This window comes from Crocodylus porosus, unplaced genomic scaffold (assembly GCF_001723895.1).
Source record: "Crocodylus porosus isolate Cpor-Errol unplaced genomic scaffold, CroPor_comp1, whole genome shotgun sequence".
Taxonomy (NCBI): domain Eukaryota; kingdom Metazoa; phylum Chordata; order Crocodylia; family Crocodylidae; genus Crocodylus; species Crocodylus porosus.
In genome coordinates, this window is record NW_017728913.1 from 10,519,421 (window position 1) to 10,527,041 (window position 7,621).

General features: G+C 43.9%; 1 long non-coding RNA gene across 1 annotated transcript in view; it reads left to right on the forward strand.

The window, feature by feature from the left end:
• The first annotated feature begins 4,272 nt into the window (after window positions 1–4,272).
• The window catches only part of LOC109309810, a 16,123-nt gene continuing 12,774 nt past the window's right edge, over window positions 4,273–7,621 (forward strand). Inside the window, exon 1 of the long non-coding RNA XR_002101053.1 lies at window positions 4,273–4,361. This is a non-coding gene — a long non-coding RNA (uncharacterized LOC109309810). The remainder of the gene's footprint in view (window positions 4,362–7,621) is intronic.

The window sequence follows — 7,621 nt, forward strand, 5'->3', positions numbered from 1 at the left end:
GTCCCTCAGCTTGCCCACCAAAATTGGGTGGGACACTGTGTCGAAGGCCTTCTGGAAGTCCAAAAAGATTGGCTCTTTTCCAGTCCTCAGGGACTTGGCCTGAGCACCAGGAGTTCTTGAACAGCCGTACCAATGGCTTCGCAATGACACCAGTCAATTCCCTCAGCACTTGCAGATGAAGGTCATCCGGGCCCGCCGAATTGGATACATCTAAGCCCTCCAGGTAATCCTGAACTAGGTCTGAACTAACAGTTGGGGGACTCGCATCCTTCCCAGGCCTCTCTACGCTATCACCCGAGAGCACCTCATTGTCAGCAGACAGGAACATGGAGGCAAAGAACTTGTTAAAGAGTTCTGCCTTCTCTTGCACATTCGTCACCAACTGCCCTGCCCTGCCCTGCCCTGCCCCGTAGGGGTCCAATGTTAACCCAAAACTTCTTCTTGCTGCCTATATACTTCAAGAAGGACTTTTTGTTATCCTTAATCCCAGAAGCTAATCTAAGCTCCAGTGCTGCTTTAGCCTTCCTCACCAAATCCCTACAAGCTTGGGTCAGGGAGGTGTACTCCTCCTTTGTCCCTGTCCCCTGCTGCCACCGCCAGTATGCTTTTTTCTTTTCTATTATAGAGATTGAGGCAGTGGTAGGTTTCCAAATTGCTTTAAAATTGTAAATATATCTGTAACCCGGGTGGCGGCCCAACAGTTGCCACCTCTGTCCAATATCAGGGATGGTGTGGTGGGAGTGGGGCAGGGCTTCCAGCCAGCACCAATTTACTTTCCAGCCAACCCCTGCTCCCCACAGAGCAGCCCATGCTCCCAAGAAAGTCTAACACTTAACTGATTTAACTATTTACACTTTACTTGCACAGCGAGAATAATAGGAAAGGTTATTACAAGTGAACTTAAATGGCATAACTAGAATCACAACACAAACCAGAACGCATTAGTCAACCCTTGACTCAAGGACCACAGGTCGAGTAACTGGCAGCTTTCAGCCACTGCTGAGATGGTACCACAAGGAAGCAAGGTGCTCACTCCCAGCAGCTCCAACAGGCTTTCCAATAAATGACAGACTGCAACAGGATAAGCTCTTCTGGTCTGCAACAATCAAATTGTAACAAACCCCACCCCCCGAAGAGGCTAAAGGGCGACCCTTCGTGGCAACCAAAAAGGCAAGCAACAAGCAACAGAGTAGGCTCCTGCAGCAATTGGCATGATCCAAGCACAAAGCTCAGGGACTCCATCCAATGTCAATCAGCTGCAGAATAAGGGACAGGACTGAGTCCCCTCTGGGAGAGTCAGTGGCAGAGGGTCAGCAGCACAGGCAGCTCCCAGGGGGTCATTGCTCTAAACCCCTGCTCCAGGTAACTGGCTCCATGCCTCACGGCTCACCAATCCCGCTCCAAATACCAGCCTGCGCCCTGAGCTCCTGGAGACACTCGTCCTGGTGCTCTGCTGCTCCTGAGGAGCCCATTACCTTGCCTGCTGCTGTCCCACTTCCCCAGGGAAGGGAAGGGGCTTCCTCAACTCACCGGCCCAGCTCCCTGCTCTGGATAAGGATGCCACCTGCACTCCTGGCCACTGCTTTTTCTCTGCAGTGGAGTGTGGGGCGAACTGCCACCCCTAGCCTCTGGGACTCCCAGCATGTCCAGCACACTGGGATGGGACCTTGGGGCACCAGCTCTCTGCCCCAAGCCCTGGCTGCTGCTTCCTCCTGCTGCAGGGCTGGAGGCACGGCTGCCTGCTGCTACCTTCTTCTCCCAGGGCCTTCGAGGCTCTTCAGAGGGGTCTCTCTGCTCCCTCTGCTGGGTCAGCTCGCCCCAGCTCTTCTTAGGCCTCCTGCGTTGTTCCCTGGAGTCACTGTCAGCAGCCCCCACATGCCAGTTTGGCTGCTGCTTTTACCCCCTCAGGCTGTCCCTTCCTGGCGTGCAAACCAGCCAACCCAGGCTCAGGGTGGCTGGCCCCCGGCCATCCCCCTCCCATGGGGATTGAAAACCCCTTCTTTCAATGGGCTTCTCCTTTTCCACAGGGCAGGGCTCCCCTGCTCCACCCTTGGTGTCGCTCAGAGTTCACCTGTTTCTAGCCCAGGGTAAGTATCTCAAGCCAATCTGATGAGCCCAGGTTGGCAGTCTGTTACATATCAATAAAACATTGTGTTCAATTGATACATGTGTGTATGTGCGTGTGTTTATATATGTGTATATATATATGTATGCATGTATGTATATCGTGGTGTTTCATTTTAATCATAGATTTTGGGGGTTTTATTAGAGAATTTGTGATTTTTTTTTTTAATCAGAGAAATCCAGGATCACTGTCTATCACAGTAGAGAAAAAAGTAGTATTTTGGAAGCCTTTTGGAAGCTGACTATTGTAGGGCAGAGGTTCCCAACCATCAAGCTGTGGCCCGGAACCAGGCTGTGACGGGTTGGTTTCCAGTCCGTGGCACAAGCCCCCTGCTCGGACCCTGTCTGTCTGCCCACAGTCACATGCAGGGTTAAAGCTGGGTGGTGGGGCAGCCCCTGTCCCACTCCTGTGCTGGTCCACATATAAAAAAGGTTGGGAACTACTGCTGTAGAGTGCAGATTGTGAGTAGGAAGTCCATGGGAAGTACTGTTTTGCTGAATCTGTGCATAGTGATACATTGTGTCACCAAGTAATATGATCTCAGGAATGTGCCAGAGATTACTGCAGGATTTGAAGTTTGGATCCTCAAACTGCAGCATCTACAGATAATAGCAGTGGGGTAATTATGGCCCGGCCCCTGTCCCTTCCAACCCAGTGTAGCTTTGCATCAGAGTACTTTTCTGTCAAGAGTTGTAAATCATTTTGGCTGTTTCCTAGGCTTATGTAGGGTAGCCATAGTTCATGGTTCAAGAATTTTAAATTTTTTTCAATGTTTTGGATGTTTCTCACCACCTGAACTGTTGCTTCCCTGTGGCACCCTGAATAGTAATGTTTAGTTGTCAGTGATATTTTCAACTTTTCTTCTTGTTAAAATGCCAACATTTTCCAGAGGGGAAAAATGCTAATTTTAATACTAACAGAGACAATGATATGTTACTATCCTAAACTTAGATCTAAACTACTTTACCTTTTGGAAAGTTTAGGTCTTGGTTTGGTGCAAATTTTACAGCTTGGTCTCACTTTACTCTCAGATCACTTTTTTTCAATAGGGATGGTCTCCAAAAATCGGCAGTGATGATATTGCTAAATGGCTCCTAGCAACTTCTTTTGAACAATCAATAGTTTCATCTTTTCCTAAGTTTAAAAAAAAAGCAGAACTCAGGAGTTAAAAAACAGCAGCTGAACTTCTTAGATCTGAAAGAAAACCACTCTAGACTTCTTAAAAATTCAGTTTTATAATAGCCATAAAAGGCCTCCATAGCAATCCTTTAAAAGTCAGATAAGGACAAACTGCACCATCAACTTTGTCTTAGGCTGTTAACTACTCTAGTTGATCTTTATCTGACTGATAAATAGCTCCGACATTGGTTCTTATTGCTTCATTTTAAACCTTGCTCAGAGAAGTTGTGGAAGGGGATGTGTAACATACTTTTCTACTTAGCCCAGAACTTACCAAACAGAGGTGCAAAAGATAGTCCTGCCTTGATCTGATCATAGTTTATAGTTTCAAACAAACCTCCAGGAATGCCCTAGCTCTGTAGTGAAATCATTACACAGCAGCCTTAAATTCACAGGCCCATTAAGGAAGGTCTCCTGAATGAATTAGGCTGAACCCAGCCTCACTATTAGTGGGAACAATTGCAACTGCAGGGCACAGACAGAAGTGACAATTTTTGCCCAATCTGGTCATAGAAAGCAGGCTATAAGCATGACAAAACACAAGTGTATGGCTGCAGACAGCTTAAAAAATGGCCAATTGGGTGAAAATCTGAACCCTCCTTGCATGAGGGATGAGATGAAAATGTTTTAAAAGAGAGCGTCTTCTGTAACTTCTACCTGCACTGCCCATGTGTGCAGCTGCAAAATAAATTAATTCTTGGCCAAGTTGAAATAGCTGCCTTGTTATGTGGTTTGCACTCAGCTTGGTGGTTTGAGTGACTATTTCTCACTTTACGCTTAAGCTTTGCTTTTTGGGAGTTAAGAATCTGTTGTGTTCTGTTATAGCCATGTAAGATTATACAACCTTTACTTCTGTTATAAATTATTAGGATTTGTAACTGTGAACGTTCAGAAATGGGGAAGTACATTGTAATGTATTCTTTGTTTAAATGTAGCCTGTATCTTTACACAGCTACATAAATGCCAGAACTTTCTTTCTACACACCTGTGTCTTTTTAAGTATGGAAATCAATCCCTCAGCCCAGCTTTAGGGATCAGGATCTGTTTTGTTGCAGAGGTTAGTAGTGCTTGCTCTAATGTTTCTTTAATGAGCTATTGTCAGCTTTGAATCTATAGGTACTGTGACTTGCAGTTAAAATATCATTGTTCCTATGTTTTTGTAAAGGCATTACAAATCTTAAATATGTATTGTGGAAATAATAGCTGTAAGAAATTGGTTTTCTTGCCAAGTTAGTAGCTTTTTTTTTTTGTGAGCTTGGTGACTGCTGGTGTTTTTTCTTAGCCCCTGTCCTGAAGCCTGATAATTCTTTGTCTTCATTTTCAAAAAAGCAAGGTTAGTACTGTAATAATGAGAAATTCTACATGTACCTTCAAAAAAGTAAACATTTAGGCTATGGTTAGGACTCTGACAAGTAGTTAATGCATGAAGAAAATTCTGAAGGCACAGAAGAGGTGTATTTAGTTCAAAATTAAAATCTAGTAGCCATTTCAAACCAAATTTTAAGGAAATGATTTGCATTATTAAAAAAAGTTTTGTGCTAAAGGGTAATTTAGGACTATTTATGAAGAAGCTTTTACCATTATGTGAAATAGTAGTTGCCTTTGTTAGGTATTGTGGTCATAGCTTAAATTGTACTCGGCTGAATTGTGCAAAAGAGGTGTTGTGCTGATGGAATTAAATGTCCTTGTAATGTTTTCATATGGGCCTGTATTATGATGGAAACTGCGCTGATAAACTAGAAAAGATCATGGGCTAGGAATGTAACTTATGCCACTAAAAGAAGTATTACCGTTCTTCTGGGAGCCTAACCCCATGAGCCTGACAAGGTATGTGATAACTGAGGCACATAAAATATAAGCTGATTGAAAACCTTAATTCCAGAATTTGAACTGAGCCCCACTTTAATGTTTGAAAACTTAAATTCCTCATTCCTCTTTCAGGCAAAGCTCCTTCCTAATTTCTACTGTGGAATTGCAAACAGTGGTATTTCTGGCCTGACCAGCAAAAGAAAACATACCCATTCCCTTGGGATTTTAGAACCAAGGGATCCACAACATGCACTGCCCTGTCAATCTGAAGCTTTATAAAGGATTTGGAAGCTGGGTATTGCTTGACTGGTATGGATCTAGCATAATGGCCACATCCAGATGTGTGTGGATGTTTGGTTCCCTGAGAACAACTAGCGGTGGTGCACCTTGTGCTGCTGCTAGTTGTCTCCTGGGAATGCCTGTGCCCTACGAGCTCTGGCACCTGGCAAGCTACGCAAGGTGGGGTAGGGGAATAAACTCCAGAGCTTATCACTCTACAGTTTATTGCTCCTGGGTGTGGCATTTGAACATGTGCCAAGGACCACAGCACAGTGTGTCAGAGCAGCCCTGGCTGGGAGGGGGCCCTAGAAGTCAGCCTGTCGGTCCTGGATTAAGGTGCTGTGGAGGGGCTGCAAAGGTGTTCCAGTGCAGGGCTAGCTAGCAGGGGTTGTTTTTATACACGTGCTGCTGTAAGTAAAAAACAAAAAGAAAAAAACAAACAAAAAACCCCAACAAACCAACTCCGCAGCAGGATAGTACTTGTATTTACAAGTACTATCCTGCTTTGGAGTTATTTAGTTTACTCTGGCTTAATAGGGGCACACGTATAGATGCCAAGATGTTTACCATGGAGCTAATTAGTCAACTTCACAGTAAATGTCTCATGTAGACACATCCACTGAGGTGGGAGAGGAGGGGGATGGCGCTTGGCTAGATGCTGAGCAGGGAGGTGGGGACGGCACACTGGCAGGTAGGGACAGAGCGCTGCCACCTCCCGGGAGGAGGAGTGGGGTGGGGAAGCTCACCAGGCTGGGGTGTGGCAGTGTGCTAGCTTACCTGCCCCGGCCCTGCTCCTGGGAGGTGGTGACGCTCCATCCCTGCCTGCCTGTGCATATCCGTTAGGACTGGTCCAAGTACCCCCAGGGGTATGCGTACCCCCAGTTGACAACCCCCGTCTTAAACACATTTATGTTTTTTATTGTAGTAAGATACAATATTCAACGATAAAAAAAAAATGTGTTTAAACATCACAACAAAGTTACTCTGAATAAAATTCACTTAAAAATAGATTAGTATAACAATGTGATGTACAGAGCTAAATGTCAGGATTATTTGTAATATGGCACTAATCCATGTATTAATGTTGCATTATCCTTTTGGACTGTCCTATGATGCTGTGAGTTTCAAATACATAGTCAACAAACAAGTTTTTTCATAAATTACACAAATAGCTTCTGGAATAGCTTAATTGCTGGAATAAATTCAAATACTGCAATTGGGAATCTTTACCAATATACTGGTACAAATTTTTAATGCTGATCTGTGCCTAATCCCAATACAGACAAAGGTTTAAGAATGAAGAGGGAATTGCAAAAGGTTCAACTCGGCTAAGTAACAAGCAGTTAAAATATTTGCTCAGGCATCATCCTGAAGATTTTTTTTTAAACTATAAGCATTCAAACCTTTGAGTTAATAAGTTGGTTTTTAAACTTCATGAGAACAGGAAATTTCACAGGAAAACCCATACTACCTATTTGTAATCAATCCCAAACTCAGCTGGCTTCCAGTTGTCAAATTACTTACTTAGATAACTATTTCCTGCACATTTTACATAATTCAGCCGGATTTGGAAGCAGAAATGCTGATATGCTGTAAGAGGAATTGCTGACAATGTTTGCCCTACTAGAAGGAGAACTGGAAATGTCATGAAGAAAATAATTAATTGAGATTACCACCTGATTTCTATGAATTTAACAGGTTCCAAATGTCCTAGCTAAGTTTGGATAAGCCGCTAGATTTCTTTAGGCATTTACCTTTATTTGAAATTTCTGTTGAGATTGTTTTCACAATATAAAGCATTACCTCAATTTCCCAGCCAATGAGGAACCTGCTATTAGTAAACTTGGCACTCCATTTCCTCTGCCCACCCTTAGGAGCTATCTCTTTGAGATAGTCTTGAAGAATGTGGGAAATAAGACTCAAAGACCTTGTTAAAGAATATTCCGGTGTAATGGAAAATGATATCCCTGTTTTAGGAGTGCATCTTGTGCAAGGGGCATGAAAGTGAACAATACAGATGGAGATTTTTTTTTTTTGTTGGGGGGGGGGTCGTAGAGTGAATTTAATCCAAAATTGCCAAATTGCTTCAGCTGGGGGGGAGGGGGGAGAGAATACAGTCATAAAATAAGTGCTTGCATCTCTTTCTTACCAACGCCTAAGCAGCAAGGGTTCCGAGGTGATGGCTTTTGGTGAAATATTTTCATAGTTTCATAGTTGGTAGGGTCAGAA